Raw genomic sequence first — 26,710 nt, forward strand, 5'->3', positions numbered from 1 at the left:
TATTTCTCCCTTCTACCTTCATTATGTTGGACATGAGACTGTGCTCATAGTAGCTGTTACCTCTTGTACAGTTGATCAGCAACACCTGCAGGTATTTCCTTCCTTTTTAGAGACTCATTCAGTGCCTACTGACCCTGGCTGAGGCTTCTGAGAGATGGAAACTCCCACTGAAGCTATGAGAAAAGGTTTGTTAAGAGGCAGAGAAAGAGTATTCTCTAATTGGTAAATGAAGCAATCTTTGCTGGAGAAGATGGAAGACAGTGTGGTTATTAGTAATTGTGATTCCTAACTGTTCTCATTTGACAAAGCAATTCATGTAGATGATTCAAATGATGTTCCAGTGAGGAGAGCACAGCCCAGAGCCTGCCTGTACTGCAGGTGGCAGTGGGACTGAACCAGCTCCTCTCCCATCAGGGAGACTGAGCTGTCCAGGTCTGCAGCTTTCTATTTCTTTGCACTTAGCCTTTGGAAAGTGTGGTTAAATTCTTCAGACTCATTTATGTAGTTTGGTGCATAATGATAGATGTGCTTTTTTACAGAAGCCTTTTGTAGCACAATGGTTATGTTACACTGTTATTTCTAAAGACTTCAGGGATTCTTTTTGGGCCATATGACTCACAACTTTGAAGTCACTGAGCAAAGGGTCAAGCCCTTCCTCACTCAATAGATGCTTTCAGCTCCAAGTGCTACTAGTACATTCAGGGCTAAAACTCTTGTTATTGAAACAGCTGTAGCTTCAAAATGTCGTGAAGCTGCACTAACGCTTCATTTCCTGCAGTGAATCATTTTACTTATGAAAGTATAAAAGCCAGGGACATTTAGGGGAAAAAAAAAGACAGAAATAGGAAGAAATAAACCTTCTGTGCTCTGAAATGGATCTTTTTTTTCCCCCATTGGATCAGTTTGTCCTATCACAGCAGTAAAATGCAATGATATGGAATAATTATATGCTCCTAAGCCTTTCCAATTGATCTACTGTTGTGAAAATATATTCAGTAAATTCACCTAAGTGACTTTGGACAGCAAAACACAAGGACATTATGAATAAAAGAAACACTAATTTGGCTGATACAATGGAGTATTGTGACCACAGGAACATCATTGTCAACCTCTATTCTAGATTAGAGTAGGTTTGTTGTCAGAAAAATCAGTGTGTGGTTCAGAAGGTGACCTCAGTGATTACTTGTGGGCTTCCATATTTATTCCCTCCCTCTACTTTCTGTTCTTAAAATTTCATTTTGATTGGAAAACCAAGCTCACTTATTCCTGTTACTGATAGCACGAAGGTGATTTTATTAATTAAGTACTTAATTAAATAATTTATTTACGTTTTTGGCAATTTTTATGGGTGAGGAAACAGGAAAAATAAAACCTAGATTTCTTCTCCTGACTGGCTTTCTGATACTGCTGATATTTCAAGTATAATTTAGTTTTAAAAATACTCAGATTTAAGGGAGGAGATGAAAAGAAGAACGTGCCATTGTTAGTGATTTGCATCTATCAGTAACTGCATTTTGCAGCAGCACTGTATTAGCACTGTGAACAATGAAAACAGAAAAATGCAATGTCATAGATAAGAAGTATACTCATTACTATTCCCCTGTTTTCCTGGAAGTATTCATCTTCTGCATTTGTCAGCCATACTTTAAAATATGAGGTAAAAATTGTTTAAATGTTTGTCAAATGGGGATGTAGGAGTTAGGAAATGCTATAATGAGAAGTTATTTCAATACATGAGATAATATATATGCTTTGTAATATACACAGTTTGATATTATTAAGACATTACTGCAGAATTAACAGATTTCAAAGGACACTATGTAACAGCCAATGTATATGATATATTGCAAATAAGGTCATCTTGTTATACAGCTAGAGGTAATAAATTTATAGTGCTCATGATTGTTTTTCTGTATACATTTATCCTTCAGTGGCATCTGAATGTTTTTCTTTGTGTCTTAAAACAGCAGAAGAACTTAGAGTCAAACATCAGAAGCAATGAAAATAGAAGGAAAATTAAGAAAACAAAGGAGGCAAAGTGCATTTCAGAGGCTAAGTAGTAGAGGAGAATATGTCTTCAAAAATAGATGTTTATATATTTTAATTTCAAGAGTATAATTTTAATGAGAGACTGTAACTTGCCCAGATACAGAGCTGTTTTAACAAAGAGAAAAGCAACCCTTTCATGCTTTGAGTTATTGTACTATTAAAAGTTTGAAAATTGCAAAATAAAGTTTTGCATTTTGTGGGTTTATAATTAAGTATTTGAATTTTAAATGCCATTTTCATCTGTCTGCCTCCTACTTTTTGATTTGACTACAAGAAATGAAAGGATCTGGGAAAAGAAGGAAAAATCCCAATCACGGAAAAAAGAAAAAAAGGAGATCATAAGTTTTGTCAAAGCAAATAACAAAATCTCCCAACCTGTCTTCCAAAATGTTGGGATTTTGCCCCCTGTTTTTAATATGGAGAAGTCAAATTTTGTCTACAAACACCTACTTTGAAAAGGTAAAACCTGACTAGTTTTATTTGTTAAATTATTATGGTAGAAGTGAGCATTTAGAAGGTTTTTGAATGGTGTGACAACTATAATTACCCACAGAGGGAATAATTTTTGAGAGTAGAGGGATCTTCAATCCTGTTGTCAAAGACATGGCAAGAACATTTGGCTGGAAACCAAAGCATGACAAATTCAAGCAGAAGGTAAAAGCACAGGTTTTTAACTTTTATGTGTGTGTGTTATCTATATGATCTTCTGCAGAGATAATATTTAGAATAGCTGAAGAGGTGGGGAGATGGGAGAAGAATTTTGCTTACTTTTCTTGGCTCTGTACCACTTTGAATGCAGTGACAAGAACCAGGGTAGTGTTACAGATTTGTAGACTAGGATATGTAGTTCCCATTCACTACATAACACAGATCATGGCTGTCCAGAGGATGAAGCAAATTAATTTTAGGTTTGCAGTGTAAAGCAGGGAGATGGAGACAACAATATTTGACCAAGACAGGGGCTTGTTTTATGCTATGGTCAGCTGCAGTTGGATTCAGCTGTTGGTTTGCCCAAATTCGTGCCTGGGTGATGGAACAGGCAGGACAACATGCTGTCTGCTGGGTTCCAAGTCTTTCCAAGCACTTGTTGGGTAGAACTGAGGCTGTGACTCTGTGCCTGCTCAGGACTTGCTCTTGGGAGGAGACAGGAGACTGTTTAGTGAATTTTTTGCAATCCCAGTGGATGAGCAGAAAGTAGTATCAGGTTAACTTGCGGGTTCCAAAAGAATTCATGAGTTGAATCGTGATAGATCAGAGGGTTTGTGCAGGATTAGTCAGCATTAGTACTGGGCCATTAGGAGTTAAATTGTTTTCCCAGCATCTCAGAAAGGAGTGGAATTGGAGCCAGCACTTGAAGCCAGGATTTGAAGCCAGGTCCTGTGGATGGACAATGAAGCTCGGCACGTTTTTCATGGGGTACAGAGCAGCTGGGTAGAAACATTTGTAATATATGAATTCAGAATATCTCCACAACTAAATTGTAGCATTGATCCTTCAGCAGTTGCATTTGAGACCTCTGTGGACTAAGGAAGTAAGATTTCAGTAGACTTTATATTTTCTAAATTGATATTGTAATTATGTTTTCACTATTTAAATTCTTTTCCCCTGAAATACCAACATTTGAACAACCTCCTCCATCTGTCTCTGTCCAGATTTGAACGGTTTGTGAGGTAAATTTAATCTCTCTGTTGCATAATTAGATTCAACATCTTCTCAGAATTTCCATCCTGAGCTGTGTTATGGAGGTCTTTGTAACTCATCCGTGTACAAGTGAAATTTGGACTTAAATGACTAAGATGTGAGTGGTTTTCCCCCCTGTTGCTTATGGGTAATTAAAATAAATTGGTATGGAATGTATCTTTAAGTTTGAGGAAGACCTAATGTTTAGACAGAGAATTGCTTAGGAGGTTGTTTTCTTGCTGCTTACACTTAGGTAACACCTGCCTCATTAGTGCAGATTGCAATTATTGTTAATTAGTCCATGCAAAACAAACCAAGGAGATTGCCTAATTCTTTTCTAAATCTCACCTTTTATAAAGTGCTGTTATTCCAGCTTCTGTTATAGAATTACTGGAGATTGACACCTAATGAGTGCCATGACATCCTGTATAATGCTCTCCAAGTCAAATGTGTTTCTTGTTTGGTAAAACCTGAGCTCTCTGATCTTCAGTTGCACTGAGTAGTATCTCAGGTCAAACAAAGGTACAGCTCATTCTCCTGTGTACTGGGGCACCTCTGTTTTACTCCAGGCATTTACTGCTGTAAGCACTCTCTGCCCAGAGGGTGCAGATTTACACAGCTGTGTGCCCTCTTAGATGCAATTCATTTAAGCTATTTGCTGCACTGACACATCCAGGTAAAGTGTTGACCCAGGGCTTGTGGCAGCATGATGCCTGAACTCTGGCTGGCACCTTACTCAAGGTATCCTCGCTTGGAATTACTTCCAACTTTTGCTATGATCCACCTTATTTATCCATCTCATTAGTCTTTGAAATCTAGGTATGCACAGTGTGTACCTTAAAGACATTAAATCAGCTTTTGAAGTTGCAGCTTAGCAATCCTGCCTTGTGTGTTCCATGTCCCTTGGCATTATTAGTCCCTTGCTCTAGCCAACTGAGCTAGTTCACCAGGAATGAGTAGAACAGAGGTAAAGGACATGGAGACAAACAAACAAGTATGGTAGTTTAAAATGTTTTGAAATCAATTGCTCCCTGCGTTAGGTATAGCTGGGAGAGATCTGTGGTGTGCTGAGATGGGCAGAACCTGGACACATTGATGCAGACTGCACCGTAACTTGCACTATGCCTGACATCCAAGAGGCAATAAAGGACCATTAGAAATTAAAATCAGAAATTAAAAGTATAAAACCCTTTATATGCTTCCATTCACAATACAGAAGAAAGACACCTAAAGGGAAATCTATTGCTTTTTTACCAGAAGGATTTTAAATGAGAGTAGCAGTAATGAGGAATGAACCCCAAACACTTGTTGTGTTGCAGCAGGGGCCAGCCTGTAGCACTTGTGCCATTCTGCTGCAGCCAGTGTCTGCTTCACCCCTCTGGAGAGTGCTGCAGGCTCAGGAGGTCGATTGTCAGCAGTCCCATTCTGAAACGGCATTTCTTCAGTTGCTTTGTGCTGCTTGATGTTTGCTTACAAAATAAAATCTCCCACATTCAATGCTGGGTGAAATGTTGACTCATCTGAAATCATTGGAGCCAGCATTTGGAGCCAGGTCTTTCCAGTGCTTATGCTTTCATTGGCTCTGGGAAGGACTAGGGATACTTCCAAGCCTCTGTAAAAGAGCTGAAGATGAGCCCTCCCTTTCCACTCCAATTCCATGGGATGGTTATTCAGGAATAGTCTTGATATTGTCAGAAATATTTACTGTATATGCTTTTGAGCTTATGAAAGCATATATAATATTTTTTTTTTTGTTTTTTTCACTTGTCAGTCTGTTGCGTGCACACACTGTAATCCAGTACTCAGAGAAGTAGGAAGTCTCCAAAGTGCTTTTGGCTTTTCAAGAATTTTAAGCTCTGCAAATAAAGTAACTTTTGGCAGATGTCTAGTATGAAGGGTATGAGTAGAAAATAACAATCATTATGTATCTACTGTCATTGTTTCTGTGTTTGTTCAGAGCTTGGCAGTAATGTTCTGGTTTGTGGTTTTGGGTGTACATTTTGTTTACGGTACAGGCAAGAGCTGCAAAAGCACTCTTGTTTGTTACAAATTTCAGAGGAGAAGTAGGAAAGGATACTTACTGAAAATGAGATTAGAAAGATGTATAGGGTGGGACCACAAACCCATTCCTCTTCTTGCTTAGACTGGTCCAGCCACTGCCATGTGGGACTCATAAGCACATGCACATCTATTGGATCCATGACATTGCACTTGTGTATAACACTAGGAAAGGGCCGCTGCCTTTTGTGGTGGTCTTCCAGATTTGCTGAAGTATTGATAAGTTTGCTTGCCAGAGTCCTTTTATTGAGCTCACTGAATTAATGTGAGAATACAATGGCCCACATAGTTGCTTTGTGCTTGAATTGGTCTGTTTTATGAGGGAATAAAAACTAGGGGCTGAATTAAAACAACCAAACCTCTGAAGAGCTAATCAGTATCTTCAATTAAATTCAGTTTTGTAGTGCAGGCCTGCCTTATGCTGCATATTTTTTCACTCAGGTGAGTGACATCCTTGCACAATATTTAACAGGTAGAGCTGTGTAAAAGAAGATGCTTCCTTAAAGCACGAAGCAGAGAAGCAGAAAACTGTTGGTGGTGATGTACCACTTCACCTGTGTTCTCTCCCTACAGGCTGAGAAAGTTATTATGTGACCTCCTGGTGAGAGAAGTTATCATTAAAATAGTTAAATTCAATATGGCTCAAATCAAAATAGAGATTTTATGCAGTAGTCACAGAGGGTCTTTGCTGCTGCTGCTGTTATAAGTGTTTATGACCAAATAGCTTTATATTTTAGATATGATGTATTAAAAGTGACCAATATCTTATATTTAAGTAACTCAACTACAGCTTGTATGTGTATCAGCAGACTGGTGCCAAAAAGCCCAAAGCTGCACAAGCTTATCTTGGTTTCTTACTTGAATTGTTTTCCCTGTTTATCTTGAAAGCGGATATGTTTTTGTCATTGATATCTCTGTATTACCAAAATATTTTAGATAACAAGTTCTAACTCGATTTGTGGAACTTGACTGTATTTCTTGGTTTTCTTGGTTTTGCCACTTTGTGTGAAGCTTAAACTGCAGATAGGCCAAAAATTAATTAAAGGATATTAACTGTCCTTTAATATTAACCCTGCATAAGTATATTACTGGGGAATCCAGTGACAGCTGTGGCTCTAGGGACTTTTGGTGGAATAGAAAATTGAAACCAAGACATTCTGTAATTTGGTTTAGCCTGAGGCAGTAAGCAGTAATATTTCTGAGGTCTGTGGGAATGCCACAGGAAACTGGAACTGGGCTCAGTGCAGCATTGAAGGGAACGGGTGTCATTGTCCAAATCTTTCTTGCACTCTTAGGAGAGGTTTGAAAGAACTCAGAAACTCGGTAAAGGATATGCCAATGGGGCAGTGATGGGAAGATGTTGTTTTTTTTCTATGCACTTTTACTTTGTTCTGTGTCATTTGTTGGTATCACTATTTTGATATAGTGGATCAACTCTTTGAGCTTTATTCAGCTTTTTCCAGGTATTTTATTTCCAAATGTCTACTTTCTGTCTGTGACAAATGCCACAAGTTAGGAGCCTAAAGGAAGAGGTAGCAGGAAGTGGAGGAGTTAGGTAAAGAAAATACAAGAATTTGTCTTCAGTGCAGAAAGAAAAAAACAATAATTTCTTGATCATTGCATTTTTGTAACTGATTTGACACAGGTCATTGGTGATTGGAGCCTACTAAAGCAATGTGGTCACTTCACATCAATATATAAATGCAAGACATAAGACAGACATGGTTTTCTTGACTACTTCTCTGTTTCTTGACCAGCGCAGTGTGTACTGGTCTGCAAGTGCCCTCTCTGCCATTTTTTCAGGGTGCCTGTATGGGTGAGTGATACTGAGGGGTGAAAATAAACTGTTTTGTTCGCCTCCTTACACACTTCTTTCTCTCTTTCTCATCTATTTTTCTTTTATTAATTCTCCTTTCACTGTTCTATGACATCAAGGAATGGCATTCACATTGGAGGTTTCAGGGAATTTGGTTAAATGGTAGGGAGTTTGACATGGCGAATATGCAGATAGAAGATGTGTGTGTGGCAGATGTTTCTTCTTCTGCCGGTGAGTTTGGCTCCTGAACTTTTGTATATATCAGAAATATAAATCTGACTGACTTGGATCTGACTTGGCAAAGAGCCCCTAGCTCTTGAGCAGCTGACTTAAAACCTCAGGACAGAAGTCTTCTTGGTTTCCTATCAGCTATAGCTTTGAAATGTAAATTAGTTCCTATTGATTTTGTGTATTTGTGTGAATGTGTTCATACCTACATACTTCCTTCAATCTCCCTGCTTTCCCCCAAGTATTTTAGAATTCTCTTTTCTGTAATTTTCCTTTCCTTCTATTTTGTCCAAGGCCACACTACCACTTCAATACATAGAGGATGCTGTGGAATAAAAATCTGTAGAGGTAACACCTTAAACTGGCAGTCAGCCCTTTGCCAGCTGTGTTGCAGATGCACAGACCATTTGAAGGCACTCTAGTTTGAAGAGAAAGCCAATTTCAGAGGAAAGATAGTGTTTGAGAAATAAAACTCAACTTTCAAGGACTGGGGCACAGGTTGGATACCACTTGGATTTTTCTTCATCTTATCCTTTCTAAAATTTTCCAGTTTTAGGTCAAAACCATGCTTCTTGCAGAAATCCAGCAACTTCAAAGTTATTCTGCTGACAAAAGTTTCACAGCTTGGGCTGAAGTTCCTGATATGATGGAAACTGCTGTGGGCTTTGAGACCTCATGGGGTGTTCCAGCCAAAATCTCTTGTTCATTAAAAATTGAAGTTAAGAGCTAAAAGCAAACCATAGGAAAGAATATGTAATGTTTTTAAAAGACTACAGTTTTAAAATTAATGTATTTCATTCTGTTTTCTCAACGTTAAAAAATGTCATGCAGCATTCAGGTCTACCTATTTTACTATTTCTGTAATTAGATTTTTTTTTTATACTGGTGGCATCTACCTGTTCACGATCAGTTAGTACCTTGTCTGTTCCAATGAACCAAGAAATGAACCAAGAAAACATTTTGATTGAAAGGATTCACAGTCTAAACATACAAGTATTATCAGTAGACAAAGGAAACATTAGTATCTTCTTGTTTAAATGGGGTAAATGCGTGGGGAAATTCAGTAATTTGAGTTTACATAATCTGCATCTTCTCAAGACCTGGATCCCTAGGAACAGAGCCCACATTTGACAAAATCTCTGAAGATATGAATCTCTTTTGTATGACTGGGTGTGCCATTGGACAGGCCAGAATTATTTAAGAATCACATGGAAAGTGGCCTCCACAGTGGAAATCTCCCCACAGTGTAATTGAACTGTTGGTTTTCTAAGCCCCATTTCACTGAAAGAGAACTGATAGAGAAGTGAAACAGCCATTGAAAAATGGCATTCCCAAAGCCAGATATCCCAAAGAGGAGTTACAAGGCTAATGTAGGATTTTCCTTGCGTTCACAGTATTTCACTTGCTTGAGTTATAAGCTGAATCACAGTTTTCATTGCTGAATGCCACTGACTAGTTAAAAGACAGGTATGTGAAAGAGTGCTAATATATGCTTACATGTGATCAAAATAAATATAGAATTCAACTACTACGCTGTGTTAAAAAAAATTAAAAAAAAGAAGTTGTATCTGTTAGTACTGAGTTCGGGCTTTAATGAATTTGAAATCTGGGTCCTAACTAGCATTTTAATTCTATATAGAGCTAAACCATATAATATTGTAATATGACAAATACAACATTATTTTACCTTGTGATTTTCTTTTAATTTACTCTTCTTATCTGCTTTCAAAAATCAATCTTTTTTTTACTGTGAGCTCTGTTAATTGATCATAGATTTTTATATAGTACCTTCTGCTTCCTAATATTTCACTGAGTTAGTTTTGAGCCAAATTAAATTTACCTTTTTGAGAGCAGTTTTCCGTTTTAGTTAATCATCTTTGACTATATAGCAGAAGCTGTCTGAATGCTGCTTTTTGCACTAAATGTTTAGTTCGTTTAATTTCTTATTATAAAAGCACTTTCTGTAACAGGATTGGCATTTGTTTCAACAGTACAAAAATATTCTGTATTATTGTCAAAGTAACCACCTGGAGTGCTATAAGTAATGCACATACATGGAACAGAACTGTGCTTTGTTACAGATTTTCAAATGCAAAGTAGCTGCATGTCCATTTAAAATAACTTTTAATTCAGTAGAGTTTCTCAAGATTTATACATGTGTAATTGAGAACAAAATGCAGCTTCGTGTATACATCTAATAATGGAGCAGCATTGCAGGAGAAGTAAATCTAAACTTTATTGCTGTCTAATAAATTATCTGGTAAGCACTATAATTAAACTACAAACCAGTTCATTAGTTGCAGGCGACATCACTAAATTGGGTCTAATAGAAGCTATGTAGTTGCAGAATGTGAGTGTCTGATTGTGAATATTATTGCTGTGACAGCAACAGTAAATTCAAATAATGATGGAACTTTAATGAATGAGGTTGTGTGACAGAATTAGCAAGAGCAGATTTGCTGAATAATTGGTTCTTTCTTGGTACAGTAAGTCATTGATTTCTAGTCTCTTTCTTTTCCTCCTTCCTCTTACAGTTGTTATCCTCAGTCTGGTCATATGTGCACAGTGTCCTGAGACTCAGCTACAGCTGCAGCAGCAGTCTGGCACCTATCAGAACAGGGCAGGCCTGCCAGAAGAAATGCCAGAGCAAACCCAGCACCAAGCCTGCAGGCGTGTGGTGCCAGGGGGGCAGGTTGTGAAGGAAAGGGAGGGAAAGCTCTTGGTGGTGAGGAACAACCCCCCTGCTCTGCTCAGCCTGAGCTGGGACAACAGTGGGGATTCTGCTGCAGAGCTCTTCTACCTGTTCCTCATGGTTTTAAGAAATGAAGTTGCAGCCTAATGTAGTGCTTTCCAAGTGTTAAGTGATGTGTCTGCACTGCAGATCTGATGTATTTGTTTTCTTTGTTCATTTTTCCTTGATTTGATCTGTTGATATTTTGCTTACAGATCAAACCCATTCTCCTTTTCTCTTACAGTGTGGGTACTCATCCATTTATATATACATGAGCCGTGGCAGAGTGTGTGCTTGCATAGGAGCTCAAGAATGTATACATCTATACATAGCACATGCTACAGTGTTTGCAAAGCTATAATGTCACAGTTTCCCAGCAAATGCTTTCTGGGTGTGTAGAATCATCTAATATGTAATCCTGTTTAATACATTTCTTAATAGCACAGACTGTGACTTGTACTGCCAGATTTAAATTGAAAGTGGTTACTGTAATAGTCATATTAAGGAGAAGTGAAAAATATGAACTAAACCACTGGAGGCAGTTGGTTAAGATGTGGCTTGATAGGCAGATGTCCAAAGATCAGATGTAGCTCTAGACTCTGTATTAGAATAAGTCAATTTTCTTGTACATTTCATCTTTTCTTAACATTTCTCAGAAAGTTTAGATTTGGAGCTATATTTAGTCCCTCAAGGGCCCTGCTTTGATTTTGTTTTCGCATGCTGCAGGCTTTGATTGGACCTGCGTGTTAACTTGCCATCACTTGAAGGAAGTGTTACCCAGACTCATCAGCACTCATCTCGCCGTGCCCTGACTCCCTGACGTGTTTGCAGCAGGCAGGAGGAGTGACAGCTCCCTGCTGCTGCTGCCACTGCAGCCTGTGCACTCCTCTCTCACACAGATCCTGGGTTTTAATGCCATATAACTGCGTTTAAGTGTTCAGAAATGTGGGACATCTACTTTGCAAACTCTGACAGTGCTGAAACAAGGCTCCTAAATAATTTGTGAAAATAACATTCTCCGTAGGTCTCCACACATTGGAGTGACAGGTACAGGCTGTGCAGACACAAAGAAAGCTGTTCCTTTCTATGTGCTCTGTGTCATACTTCACCAATATTATATGTTCTGGAATCACAGAAGATTCCACATAGATTCTAGAATTCCTCTAATTTGGGCTAACATTTTGGGTTCTAATTTCATAGCATAATGAAATATTGACCCAACAAGGGGTCACAGAGCTGGAGGAGATATAGAAATTATTTAGGTAATACATACATTTTGGTTCCTCTTTTACTAGCATGCAAAATGTTTATTAGATTCTGGAGAGTTGGAAAAGTCAGACTTTTTGATCTGCTGTCTGTAGGATTCTTGCAGATGCTTTGCAAATACTTTTGTACTCCAAGAACTCTGGACTGATCTTCTGCCAAAATCCAAGAGGTGTTCTACTGCTTTTTCTGATAAAGCAGGCAGTCTTGTTTTGGTATCCTGTCAACCGGGATCTAGAGTAGCATAATAAAATATGTGCTGCTGTATTATAATCTTTAGTGATTACATTTTAAATAATTTTCAAATGGCAAACTCAGCTGCAGTTCGTCATTATGGCCCCTAAAGATACAGGATTAGGTACAACAGAGTAAAAGCTCAAAACCTTATTTAAGTATTATAAAATCTGAAGACTTTCTACATCTGTAACTTTATGCCTTGATTCTGCAAATAATTGGGCATATATTATTTATACTGTGTGCAGACTTCTATCATTTTTCCTTTCCATATGAGTAAGATTTTTAAATGACAATGATTTTTGTTTTGTAATAATTTGTAATATACCAAAGACAATCTGACATTTACCCTTTGGCAGCATTAGAATGCTACTAGAGCGCTTCAGCTTTGACTCTGGCCATTTGTGTTGATGAAGCATCAGTTGCTGTTTAAACAGGTGCTCAATAAAAAAACAGTTTTCATCTACTTCCTTATGGACCTTATTTTACCAGTGCTCACTGCAGCATCCTGTTGAGGAGCGCTGCCAGGAACCACTGCCACTGTATTTTGATAGTCTGCATACAAGCATTAGACAGTTCTTCATACAAATTCTCTTCATGTTCCTAGTTTTGCAGCTAATAAAAGAAATGAACAGGTGTTTCCATTTCTTTTGAAGGTCACAGATTTGCCTACATTTTCTCTAGTCTTTTCCTTCTGGAACAATAATAGATGTAATTCACTAATGAGAAGATACCTGAAGGAGGTTGTGGCCAGGTGGGGATTGGTCCCTTCTCCCAGCAGCAAGTGAGAGGACAAGAGAAAATGTCTTCAAATTGCACAAAGGAAGTTTAGGTTAGATACTAGGAAAAGCTTTTTTACAAAAGGTTTATCAAGCATTGGGACAGGGAGTTCAAAGAAGTGGTGAAATCACTATCCCTGGAGGGATTTAAAAAACGTGCACAATTGGTGCTTTGGGACATAGTTTAGTGGAGTTTCAGCACCTGGATCAATTGTTGGACTTGATAATATTAAAGGTCTTTTCCAACCTAAATGATTCACTGATTCTATGAAATTGTGAAATGGCATGTTATATAAAAACTTTACAACAATTCATTAATGGCAGTTCCTGAAGGATATTTAAATTTAATTCATCATTTCCATGATAGATTAGCTTTCATCTCCTATATCAATATAATGAAGCTTGCCTATAAATTGTATATAAAATAATGTCATATAAAGAATAATGTGTATAGTTGCTGTTTGAATCTTTCATAATTACTATAATTGGTAATCCTTAAAGATCTAAAAAGCTATATGAAACAAGTATTTTAGAGCTCTAAATATAGTCTAAAATTTACTTTATTTAAGAATGAGGAAAAAGACACAGATGTGTTTAAATGGATTCATAGTCTTCCATGCACAACTGTTTATTTCTTAAGAAGCAGTTACATCAGTTTAATTTGCATTTGAATGTTTACTTATGGAAATTAAACCTATCTGAGTCAGATATATTTTTAAGGGTAACCGCATGGTGTTCAGTGATGCAGTCTGAAATTACATTGTATAGGGTACAGGCACAACTGAGCGTGGAATGACTAACTAGAAGTTAAATTCATTTAAACCACCCCTAGGGATGCTTCATATAAGTATCCACACAGAATGGTTGGTAAGTGGTAACTTCTTAAGTGATTGTAACTCCATGACTCTCAGCAACTGATGTTATATTCAGGAGAAACTTGAGGGCTTAGACTTGTAATCAGTTTATTAAAGCTTAATAAATGACCTTGCATCAGCTGAGGTGCAAGAGTGAAAGCCCAACAACATAATCTACCGTAAATCTCAGTGTAAGAGGTTTGAGCTCCATGGGATTACCTGGCTGTGGGCTGAGAGTTGTGGTATGTCAGATCAGGATATAAGGACATCAGAGTTGTGGTAACGTGAATTTGAGATGATAGTGAAGTGTGCTGGGAAAAGTGTTTGTGTTTTTCCTGGGGCATCCACCTCAGTGGATTACAGCCACCAGTATGTAAATGAAGCATCTTTAGTAAGATTCTTCCAGTGGTACTGCCCAAGGCCTGTAAATTAATTACAAAGATATTTATTAAAATTTTCTTTGAAAAATCTAGTAAGCTTGATGTTTAGATGTTTAAATTATATACCTTACTGTTTTTCAAAAATCTTGAGCTTCAAAATCATTGCAAGTTGCTAAAGATTCAGCACTTTTAAAAAACCAGCCATGTGTTTAGGCTTTTAATAGAACAATAGGGCCTGGTTTGACCACCCTCAGGATATGACCTATAGTCTATTACATTAATAAGAAACCTTCAGTTTATCTTAAAGATACTAACTCAATCTGTAATTGATTCAGATTACCGTATATTTAAAAATAATTTATTTTAAAGACTGTCTCATTCTGCAAGGATGGATTTCTGGTATGGTATTCATATACAGTGATCACATCTGTGTAGCTGTACAAAACAAACCAGTGACTTGACTTAGAAAGAATAGTTCAGGGACTGAAGTCTGTACAATACAGGTCAGCAGGTGAAAATGCAGGCTCTGTGTAATTGGTAGTGGTTTTGTTATTCAGAGGTGTAATGTTTCCTCTGAATTGTTTGAAAGATAAAGGATGTTGATAGCCAATATTTTGTCTTGGATTCCTCTCTGAGAGGTGAAACAATGCTCCAAGCTCACCTGCTTCCCAGTAGTGTCAAAAAGGAGCCTGAAGTATGTTTCTTCACTAGTGCTTGATTTAAAAAAGTAAGAAAATCAGGATGTCAGGACTATGGGCATTGTCCCATTGACTTGAATCCAGTCATTTCAGTAAATACAACCCAAGTTCTGTAGAGTACTCGTATTTTCCCTGTTGGATGGGTGGTGGGAAGTAGGCACTAAGACCTGAGTTTAGTTCTTCTTGCACAAGCATTTATCTTGCCTTACAAAGATGTGGCCATGATGCTGCACCAGCTGCAGGAGCCAAACCCAGCCCTGTTGTGTTGAACACCCTCCAGGTGAGCTCAGAGGGCTGTGGCTGGGCATGCTGGCACCTGCTTTTTTGATAGCCCAAGGACAGCAAGCTGTCACTCTACCATACTGTCCATCTGCATCTCTGGTGCCCTGACTGTCTGAGTGATTGGGGAAGCAAGTAAGTAGAAATCTAAAGCACTCTTTTGAGGCTTCGTTAATTTAGGACAACTCTCAGGTTTTCTGTTTCTTTGATTAAACTTTCCAAGTTTAAGTACTATGTGTTTTTAAAATTAAGATGCATAAAATCAAGATGAAGTAGTAAGCTGGAATGATATTTTTTAGAAAATTATCCAAGTTGGAATCTTACTGTCATCTAGTACAATATTTTTATTAATGCATTTAAATTGTCAAATTGGATATGATCAATTAATGAAATTGTATTTAATGCAAATCTCAATTCATTGTTACTGTAATCACATTCAAGTACGTTGTAATAAAATCTTTGTACTGAGCTAGTTCAAAAGGAACTCTGCCATGGAATGCATTGATGAGCACAGTTGAGAAGAGTCTTGGAATGAGTCAGAATTGTGTATTTAATACTGAAAGATTTCTCTGGTACTGTAGTGATCTGTAAACACTGAGCTTGAAACAGTAGCTCATTACTGAAAAGCATGCTGTCTTGTGAACAACAGTATAGATAACAACCCCAGACTGGATAAAGGATAGGCTTTGATTTCATTCTTTGTTTCTTTCCAGATTTCACTTTCTTCCATTAATTATTGAGCAGAAATATTAGACTGAGAAAACGTCATGATTTTCTTCACCTTTTCCAGACCTGAATATAATCTCAGGAAAAGAAATTCACATAAACAGTATAACATATTTCTTATTCTGAGGTTAACAATTAAGGAAGAGATGACAGAATATTAAAGAACTAATAGCTTCTTATCAATCCCTTACTCAGTTTTTGTTCTCTTTTCAGTTATACAAATAATTTTTACTTGAGGACCCTCCATATGTATTTCACTTCCAGCTCACATCTTTGGCCTTACTTTAGAAGACAAAAATATGCTTACATTTTCTTTCTGTTGTAACCAGATTTTCTCCTCTTTCAAGGAATATGTTTTATATTAGCATTACAATCTGTAGGAGAAACGTTCCAAACCACTACATGAAAACACAGGTTTAAGAGTATGTGCTGCAAATGTCATTATGTGACTCTTTTGGTAGATAGAGTCTCTTTGTCATCCTTCCAAAAGACTGATGGGCTTATTTGGATATTATTTGAAACTAAATTAAGGTAGGAGGAAAAACCCATGTAAGTGTTTGTACTGGAAGTGTAAAGGAACTCTTTGAGGACCCCACCTATGAATAAGTGTCAGCAATGGAAAGAGAAATAGGACTGCTCCTGATGTGTTTGCTTTCACCATTTATTGTCCTAGATTGTCAGCAGCAAACTAAAGGCTGGAAGCTTCAGTGGCACTGTACAGTGCTGTGGCTCTCCTGATGAGCCTTTCCCAATGTTATCCAGGTATGAAAAAGCCTGTGAACCCTTTCATAGATGTGGGTGAGTGTGACCTTTTCTGGTAATTCTCTTCTGTGCTTTCTTACTCAGAAAGAGGGGCAACTGCCTCTTTTCTAGAAGCCAAGATCTGAAAGTGGGTAGTTTTAGTAGCTGTCTTTCATCATTCTGCTTGGAGGAAGAGGTCAGGCCACTTCACAATGATGGAGACTGATGTATCACGGACAGGGTCAGAAGCAGAATTTGCTTGATTCTCCTAGAATTACATTAACTCTTAAAGAGCTGGATTTTGCTCCAACTTATGTTCTGTAGGCAATAACTTCACTGATTTTTGTGAAACAGTGTACAGATAAAACATCTACTGTTAAGCTGAACAGATCATCTTAATCACTTCTTATTTAAATCTGGTTTTTCCCACCTATCATCACTTTGTGAACAACTGTCTTGCATTTTCTTTCTTCAGAGCTTCAGTTTTCTCTTCAGTCTGCTTTAGTCACTGAGTTGCATAAAACATCCTTCTCGTAGCCAAGGTAGGAATTATCATAAAATTCCACTGCATAAAGTTTCCTACATGGCATAATGTGTCCATTTATACTGGAAAAATCAGTTGTGTGAAATACTGGCATGGAGTCTGTTCTAAATCTGTCACTGATAGGCCTTTGTGAACAGGCCCTTCCTGAATCCTCAGCAGAGAGAAGTTACCAAGGATCACATACTGACCATGGTAGACCAAATGCTTGGCTGAACCTGGATTTTGCTAGGAATTATCAATGTTTCAGAAGATTAATGGCATATGATAGCGAAGCAGTGACCTATCTTACTGCTTCATTTTTTCAAGTCCTTTGAAGCCAGTGCCTTGAAGAGATGTGTCCTGTAATGCCCATATGCAAGAGCATGTTGAAACATTGCTGCTCCAAATACAGAAAGGCTGATGTTACTACAGCTTTCTCTACCAGTGCCATGGCTATTGAGTCATTGTTGGTCTTTAATGTTGTAAATGCATCATGTTTAATAAAAGCACCTACTTCTGCTCTGGTTTTATATCTTGACCCAGATCTGACAATCTTGGAATCATCTATCACACAGGAGTTCTCCTGTTTCTTCTCTTGACAGGTTATGCACTTTTGTTTCAGACCGAGTTGATCTCTCCTCTGATGCAAATGCACAGCCACTATCCAGACAGTATATCTTGTGAAAAAGATTTATTCATTCCAAAAGTCCCTTTCCTTAGTGACTCTTAACCAATTTGTACTAGCACCATCTTTCTTATCCATTTCCCTCTGGAAAGGTGCATAAAGTAACAGTCTAGTTAAAGGTGAATTGACAATGAATGCATAGAAAGATGAGTCCATGCAGGTCCAGAAGGTCCTAATAGTAGCACAGTATTCTTGTTGCAAAGATTTTGTTCTTGTCGAAATCCAGTAAATGAAACTTTCAAACTGAATGTCCTCCTACTTAGAACAGTTTAATCTTTTGTTTCCTCTAATAGGATAATGAAAGAGTACTGAAAGCTTGCTTGTTATGATCATATTCTGTTCATAATGAACCACAGTGCAGCAAATTTTGAGGGTCCATTTGAGGTAAGAATTTTCATGACTTCTGATCATGGTTTTATTGGAGATGCTCTCCCAGGGATTCAGAAATTGTTCTTGAACCTTATATATGTAGGATTACATTTTCAAATCTGTCAGTATAGTCTGCTCCCACTGGTTGCAGTCAAGGGCAGTTTTATTCTGACTTCAGTGATAGAATGATGTGCCTACTCTACATGCTTTTAACAGTCAAATTCCCTAGTTGTTTTAAATTTGGATGTACTTATCCCTGACAATTGTACTTCTCTTAATAAAATTCCTTCTGGACTTGGCTCTTGACCATATCCCGTGACCAGTATAACCTTGCTAATAAGGAATTATAAAGTTGTAGATGGTTTCATCTGACCCAACTTTCCATGGCAGTGCCTTTATACTCTCTGTTACTATTTGATAACCATTTTGTCTTCCTTGAGCAAAGACCCTTTGAAACATTTCAAGCCTTATAGGAAATTCAATGGCAATGGATTTGAAAAGGGTTTCTTCTTGAACATCCCATTATCCAGAGAATACATGAAGGGAATAATTATGGTACCATGAGGCTTCATATAAGATTGGAAGATAGAAATCGCCTTGCATTGAATAGACCAGTAGGTGAGAGCATCATTTAGGTGGTCACAGAAATGACAGGGAATATCTTTCTGTTTCCTTGTTATTCTCTCCTTCATCCTCTGTTGTTCTTTTCCTCTTGGTCTTCCCATTCAAGTTCACCATGCAGAACAGCTGCCCTGGGCCAGCTCCTGCTGAGACAGGCTGAAGGGAGAGCACAGATTTTTTTTTGTTGTTTTTCTGCGCTAAGTTGTGGGTGGTGCTGCACATAATAAACCCAGACAAAAAAGAAAAAAAAAAGGAAGAAGTATTAAAACTGAAACAGAGTCTGAGTGCTTTTGGGGAGGGTGAGGTGGTGTTCTGGGAGAATGCAATTGCATCTGTGCCGGCATCTGAGAGGAACGGTTATTAGAGCAGGACCCAGAGCATCACACCTGCAGTCCAGTCTCTGTGGGATCAGTAATTACATGTTAATTAACAAGTCTGGAATGAGTGAGAGTTTGCATGTCAGCAGATAATCTGTATAGTGACTAATAAACTGCAGAATGTTTTCAATTAGCAGGCTTGAAAAGGAAATCCCAGTGAGTGTTTTGCTTGGTTGGGAAAGGACGGAATGAATGCGCTCTGTTGTTAGTTACCCTCCAAATAGGAAAGTGGCAGATTTAAAAACTACATCGTAAAGATTAAGATCTGAGAACAGAAATGCTTAAATTACTTGCTACTACTGTGCATTGATGAAATCATACAGAGCAAACTTCAGTGAAATGAAATTTTTCACTTGATTAAATAAGAGCAAACCTGGGAAAAGTCCATTCTTGCATAGACTCTTTCAAGCTTTAAGGTATAAAACGTATTTTATTGTAAGTTTTTTAATGGACTGAAGTCGGGACAACTCCAGAACCTGTTTGCCAGAGAAACAAATGTTGCATTCTTTCTTTGGCCCAAATTCTGGGAATCATTGACTATATTCCACCTCTCTTAGACTTTTCACTGTGATCTCCAGGTGTTAGATTCCCTCCATTATATGTTTACATAGTAACATAACGAGAACTTATTTCTTGGTGACCTGGCTTGTCTGTTTTCACTTGACTTTATTTCTGTTCTGTCCGTGTTTGCACTCAGAGGCAGCATTTGAAAAGGTAATTTCCAAAAGTGTTGGAGCAATTTTATAATTTTTAATTTTTTTCCCCTCTAGGATGACAAGAGTACGCAATTTGGGACACTCTTTTTAATTAGCTACAAATAAGGAGAGGTTATACAATGGAAAAAATGATGAAAAATTTGTTTGGGATTTACAATTTATAGAAGTGAGGTATAAAACATTTTCATTAAGCACTTCAAGATATATAGTACATAATTTTGAACAACTTTCTAGCACTGCAGATGGATCAGAACCATTCAAATCAACTTGGAGTCATTATTTTTAAGTTCTTGATAAGTGAGTCAGAAAATGTATATTGTCATGGCCATGATGTATTTAGAATTACTGTTATGGATATATACTCAATATATGGATGCTTTTTGGCCTTGTGAATATCCAGAGCTACCTGTCTCTGGCTCTGTGTTATGCAGGTGCTTTTAATGTTTTGTCCCAGAGAGGATGCTTTTGGGAAAGAAAAGCTCCTACAGATCTGCTTTGTATGTTCTTCAACTGCATGGCTCATCTTCAGCTCCTCCCAAGCAGGATTGGAGCTGTGTGGAGCCCTGGCTGGGCTAAGCTACAGAAGCAGCATTATAAACTCCACTCCTGTGCTATTGTCACATTATATATTTCTGATAATGAACATTTTGCAGCAAGAGGGCTTGTTTGTTTGGTTTTTTTGGTTTGTTTGTTTTTTTTTTGTTTTTTTTTTTTTTTAATCTTGGAACAAATCCAGCTTGGATATAATAATGTCAACAGGTTTTCTTCTTAATAATCGTCAGTCTTCAGGCTGGCAGTGAACTGTTGGCCTGTCTGAAGTGCAAAGCATAGAATCCCCCTTTACATCCTGTGTGGTACATCTTACCCCATTTAACCATTCAACTAGTTGTGTTCAAGACATGACTGGCCCTTTTTGGACATTCTGTCAACATCAATTTCCTTCTCTCATCCCAATCCCTCAGATTGTTGCTTCCACTCGAAGGGAAGCAAGGCAAAGGCAATGGAAAGGTGCTAGATCTTTTCCACATGGTGAGATGTAGCAGAGTTGGGTCAGTCACTTGAAAAGTCCAGATGCCATGAGAAGTTTTCCCCAATTTCTCCTTTATGTTTGCCTGCAGATCCCTTCATGGCTGCTACACTGAACTGATATTGGATGCAGGAGATCTCGACACAATCTAAGGCATCATTTCCTTCATTACCTTTTAATTAATTTGTATGGTTCTCTGTAGCACCTGTTAGGAAATCAAACTGGATTTGGCCAAGTCCCTTCTAAGGCAGGCAGGCAGGCAGGCAGGTTTTCTGCCATTATAATCCCTGACTTCAAGACCTTTCAGTTCTTACGGGGGCTTATCAGTGCTCACCTCCATCAAGTGCATGGTGGTAGGTTATTCATAATTAAATTAATCTAGTTCATGACCTTCCCCTCCTCCCTTCCTCCTTCCCTCTCCTTCCCTTCCTGTATTTCTGAAGGATACCTGACCTTGCATCTCACTCACATCAGCTTGCAGATTTTTTTCGTTTTTTTTTTTTTTTGTTTTCTCATTGTGTTAAATCCAGGGTTGGTTGGAGCACAAGACATGGGTTATGTTTTTCACTCTGAAGACAGCGTGCATCTAGAATTATGTCCTCACAGGTAATTGAAGTTGCAGCTGTTGTACCAGCAACCTCTTTTCACACTATCAGGGAACAGAGGTAATGTGGAAGATTACTAGCACTTCAAATCAGCAGTTGGTGTCTCCAACACATGCAGACCTTCACATGTATTAATGTGACATTTGTATTTACAAACACTGAGGTTGAAATTAGAGGTTCCTTTGGATACAAGATGTTATTGTGGTCATCTTGTGTTGATACCTTGGGTTTTCCACCAGTCTGACAGCTGTCCATAACTTAGCAAGTTATATTTTACCTCCCTTACATGATTTTTTCCAGACTGAATTGATCTAATTTAATTATTTTTAAATTTAAATTTCTCTCCTAATTTTGGGTACCTGTAGAAATGATATACTTACTTGGGACTCCTCTTAGAAGTTTGCACTTTGACAGGTTACACTATACAAAATGCTTAAATAAAAATGTCAGTGAAACAGTAACAGCAGGACAGGACTTTTCAACTGCTATGAAATAAAATCACATGGAAGTGGACTGTAAAGGACTTGACTTAGGTTTTCACATGTTCAGCCAACCTTGTGGAAGTCATTTAACCCTCTGTACCTGTTTGTCTCTTGTTTGCCATCACCCATATGATTTACAGTTTCTAGAAATTCCTCTCACAAGTGTCTCTAAAATGCTCTGAGACACCTGGATGCCAAAGAACTATAAATATTAGCAACTAGTCATCCGTTCATATTGCTGTCTGAGCTGGGGTCACCACCATAGCTTTAAAACCAGGCTTTCAAACCATGCAGTCTCAAATTAGAAGTAGTTTTAAAAAGCTGACGCTTTTCCCAAGGTCTATAAAATCAGCTAATCCCAAAGAAAAGCTGACGTCCTTAATTCATCTTGCTTTAATTTCTGCAATGTTAATGCCTCTTGTCCAGGCTGTCAGCGTGGCTCCATGGTGAATCTGTCTGTATCCTGTTTGCAGGGGCTGCTTGAAATGCTGTGGGATTCCTGAGCTGAGGTGCCTGGCCAAAATCCCGTCCTGCTGTCTGCTGTGGGAGAGTGCATTACCCCACCAGGCAGGGGGCCATGCTGAACCTGCTGGGTTTTTAACTAGGCATCATGAGTCAGGCACTTTACTGTTAAAAGTGCAGGGTTTGGGCTATTTAATTATTTGTTAGCCATAAGAATCTGAGGACTCACGAACCATCTCTTTTGAGGAATGCAGTGATTTCATCAGATAAATGTTTAAAGCAGGGCTAAGATAGCAGACAACCACAGCAGAAAAATATTTTTTCCTTTGAGATAACCTCTTAAATATATACATATTTAAAACCATTTTATCTTTTCTGTCTGATTCTAAGCACCCCTTCTGTCAGCAGCAGACAGAATTAAAAAGAGAAAACCCTCAGTGGATGCCTTTCTTTTTTTTGTGAAATGTGTCAGATGATAAGCAAAATGTAACTGGGTATTTATTCTACTTTTCATGTGCCCTGCAAACTGTGGAAGGCAGCAAGAGATAGAGCAGCAACAGCCTGATAAGCCTGGCTTTTCCCTTTTTGCTGGCTTGCTATTTACTTTACTTCCTATGAGGGAACACTGGGCTAGAGACCAAATGTCTTTACTCATCTGGGAGATTTTAAAGCTGCTGGGAATAGACTGGTGCAAAAAGCAACTCCTTGATTACAAGATTTGTAGGTAAATGTTACCCTTGCAATAATCATCATTTCCCCTCCATCTCCTCCACAGCACATTCTGTTCTAGCAGTCCTTAACAAACAATAATAGCAAAAATAAGCCACATTTTTTTTACACTGGTTATTTTCTCTCTCCTTACTGAAAAGGACACATAATGGAATGAATCTGGTTTCCCATCTGTTGCTAGGTGCAATTCAAAGTGGCAGTTTTGACCTATAAAGATTTGGCTGTTTTGCGTCATGCGTACCCTAGAGACAGCCTCTCCCCTTTAATTTCTCTGTGTCTCCATTTTCCATCTGTGAAAAATCAGGATAACACTACTTTTCTACTTCACAGGGATTTTACAAGGACACATTTATTAGCAGGCACAAAGCATAGGCTTTGTATTAGACACCATGCAAATATCTATGTCTTGCTGCTATCCACAGAACCCGAGTTGATTTACCTTCATTATGTGACAGAAGGTGATTTGTTGTCCTAGGCTGCATTATGGATGTCCATCTCTGAATCTTGCCATTTTTAAACACATTCATAATAAGATACTTGAAAGTCATCCAGCTGAGTTTGGTCTTTCCCATTAAATAGTTTGGGGCATCCCAGGGGTAGGAAATTAACCTATCATTAGCCTATCATTAAGTGTGTTTATATGTTGCACTTGTGGGTCCCAAATAAAGAAAGGGCCGGTGGGAACCACAAACTATTGGACTGGAGGAGGTGTTTGTAAGATACTTACCTGTTTGGGAATGTTTCCTCAGAGCATGTATCTCCAGAGCTGTGGTTGCCTGTTGTATTAGAAGGGAAGTAGTTCTTCAGTCAGCTCCATAAATCAGTAGTTCTCAGGTGCATTTTTGCAGTCACATGCAGGTCAGGTTTAAGCAGTTCAACATGCCTGTTTGAGAGAAGACATCTCCAGGGCATGTTGGTTGATCAAAGTGGTATTTTAGACTTGTACTAAATTATGGACTAAATTATGAACAAGAGTTCAGGGGACGGGTAGGGTGTTTTGAGGAGCAGTGGCTTTATAGCAGCAATCCTTCAGTGCAGACTCAGGGTATTTCATACATCTCCTATTTCCAATGAGATTGTTGGAATGACAAAATTCAAGCTCAGCAGTGATAGTAGTTCTGTGACTGAACAGCAGACAAGGCAGCAGCTTTCCTTGTGGATGATTAGGAGACATGATCCATAAGCTAGAGGGACTGTCTTGCTCATTTTTGTGGGCTCTGTGCCTACCAGCTCTTTATAACCCTTAGTAAAATCTTTGGAGTCTTATTTCCAGGCTGTGCTAAGCATGGCTGGTGCATATGATGTTAGCCCCCAGTGGGGATATTGGTAACTATTCCCAGTCTCATAGTGACAGAAAAGATGCAGGCTGTGCCAAAGTAACACATGGGAAAGTGTTATAGGGTCTATTAAAGATCATTGCAGTGTTTTAAGTTTTTCACCGTATTATATCCAATATTACTCTATTTTTTCATAATATTATCTTTGTAACAGTAATGAAAATTGACCTTGTTTAATAAGAAACTCTTCTATTAAAACTTGTGTGTATGCATACACAGGCTTTGCAGAAGATGCAAAGTCTTCTGCAGAGAGCTGTACCAGCTTAAAAACAAGAAAATTGGAACTGCCACGTTACCTTTCTAACTCCCCTTAATTCTATTATTTGTGGTAGAATTTTGCCTTTTTTAGGTTTAGCTACCTTTTAAGAATCTCGTTGAGAGAATTTAGAATGAATAGATAAAAGGAAACTGCAGCAGAGCTTTCTTCAACCTGTGTTTAGGAACATGTTACCGTAATTGCAAATAAGTGGTTAATTAAAATTTAGCTTAAAATGTATTCACTTTAGTTCACTAAACAAAACAGAACCCCTTCATGTGAACATCAATGATGTGGAAGCTGCAGTTTTGAGGTTTGGCAGTGACACAGCTTTTGAGAACTGGAAAGGCGTATCAGGGAAAGATAGAGACAGGGCCTCATCCTGCAAGCCTTTACTGATTTGATAGCTCTTCTTATTTCTTTAGGGCATGTTTGCCTGTAGCACTGCATTCCAGTGGAAAGGCTCTTAATTTTGCTGAAAGGATGGGGTCAGGAGGAGGTGACATCTCCCTGCGTATGAGGGAGCAGGCAGGTCGAGCCGCGCTGAGCCTCCTCCTGTTCCTCCTGCTGAGGCGAGGAGCAGCGCCCGGGCAGGACCATGTGAGCTATCTCACAGCACCTCGTTAGCATGGGATGATGGCTTTATTGGACGAGCAAGTGATAAAAAAGTTTCCTTTGGTTAAAACGAGCAGTTTTATTTTAGTGTGATGACAGCCTCATACTGAGGATTGATTTTTGGATTGCAGCTAGTTTTGTGTGTGCGTGCAGGCAAGGGAAGGGAGCTGTGGACATACATAGCTGAAAAGCAGGGGGTGAAATCCAAAGAAGAAAAACTTGCAGTAATTTTTGGTTTTTTTTTATTTTTTAAACTTCTGAGGTTTTCATGGTCCTGTCAACTGAATGAATTCCTCTTTGAGTAGCAAACTGCTTATGTGGAAGTCCTGGCTCTGAATCTCACTTAAAAGAGATCATTTGCAGCTGTGGGTGAGATAACTACCAATGATGAAGGTTTCAGATGTAGGTTTTTTACTGCTAGTTGTAAAGAAAACATTTAATTGAGGCATTGTGCAGTTCTGTATCTTGTCATCATGGAAACACATTCTACAGAAAGATTCAGTGTTACCTGTTCCAGGGAAAAAAGCTACTGTAGGAAAATGTGTCAAAAACCCTCCCACATAATGTAATACCAGTGTTTAAAAATCCACGCTCACCTTTCATGTGAACATCTCAAAGTGCTTTTCAGGTGGAGAATCTGGAACCCAAATTAATGACACAGTACTTCTGGCGCTCTATTAAATATATTGATTTCATTTTTCTTTTGCACGTTGTTACCCTGGAAGGCCAAGCCTGGTTTTTGTTAAGGGTTCACACCACAGAAGTGCCCTGGCCCTGCCCTGCTCTGGAGGTCCCCAGGTGCCACTGCAAAGTAAAGCAAGCATGCCAAGCCGGGCAGGGGCACAGCCAACAGAACCCAGCCTCCAGGACAAGTCTACCTGGACCCTGGACGAGACTGCCTTCCTAGTACTGGTTTCCATCACTGATATGAAGTTCAAGGAAAATACCGCAGAGAAGAAGCCACGTATTTGCTGGAAACAGGGTCAGCACGATTGTTACATTCAGAAGGACAGCACATGCATAGCTCACCCCAAAATACACGTGAATCTCCGCTTATATGACTTTCACTGCATAATCTCAGACATGCACCACCAATACGATGGAAATTCTTCGATACGAGGACAGGCCTCTCCGCCTGCCAGGGCGGCCTCAGGGCTGGGCAGGGACCCGGCCCAAGCCCGGGCAGCGGCCCGTGCTGCGCGCTGGCCGCCAGCAGAGGGCGCCGGCACACGCCGCTCCCGCTCGGCGCCTTCCCGGAGCCCGAAGGAGCCCGGCCGATCCCGAAGAAACACCCCCGATCCCGAAGAAACACCCCCGATCCCGAAGAAACACCCCCGATCCCGAAGAAACACCCCCGAGCCCAAAGAATCCCGCCCCGACCGTGGGACTC

General features: G+C 38.8%; 1 protein-coding gene and 2 long non-coding RNA genes across 10 annotated transcripts in view; 2 read left to right on the forward strand and 1 right to left on the reverse strand.

Annotated features, from left to right (window-relative positions):
* The window catches only part of SORCS2 (sortilin related VPS10 domain containing receptor 2), a 533,074-nt gene that overhangs the window by 93,362 nt on the left and 413,002 nt on the right, over window positions 1-26,710 (forward strand). The gene's annotated exons all lie outside the window — the stretch shown is intronic.
* LOC135299546 (uncharacterized) lies at window positions 144-25,220 on the forward strand. 3 transcript variants are annotated; one of them, XR_010361516.1, is made up of 4 exons: window positions 144-185; window positions 309-432; window positions 21,365-21,440; window positions 22,395-25,220. It is a non-coding gene; the product is annotated as an uncharacterized LOC135299546 (long non-coding RNA). The 3 variants fall into 3 exon arrangements; XR_010361518.1 differs by lacking the exon at window positions 309-432; XR_010361517.1 differs by lacking the exons at window positions 21,365-21,440; window positions 22,395-25,220 and adding an exon at window positions 1,968-2,245.
* Window positions 15,376-26,495, reverse strand: LOC135299545 (uncharacterized). The gene is made up of 3 exons (XR_010361515.1): window positions 26,350-26,495; window positions 23,840-23,995; window positions 15,376-18,928 (listed from the first exon to the last, which is right to left on the reverse strand). It is a non-coding gene; the product is annotated as an uncharacterized LOC135299545 (long non-coding RNA).

The sequence above is a fragment of the Passer domesticus genome, chromosome 4, assembly GCF_036417665.1.
Source record: "Passer domesticus isolate bPasDom1 chromosome 4, bPasDom1.hap1, whole genome shotgun sequence".
NCBI classification, from domain to species: Eukaryota; Metazoa; Chordata; class Aves; order Passeriformes; family Passeridae; genus Passer; species Passer domesticus.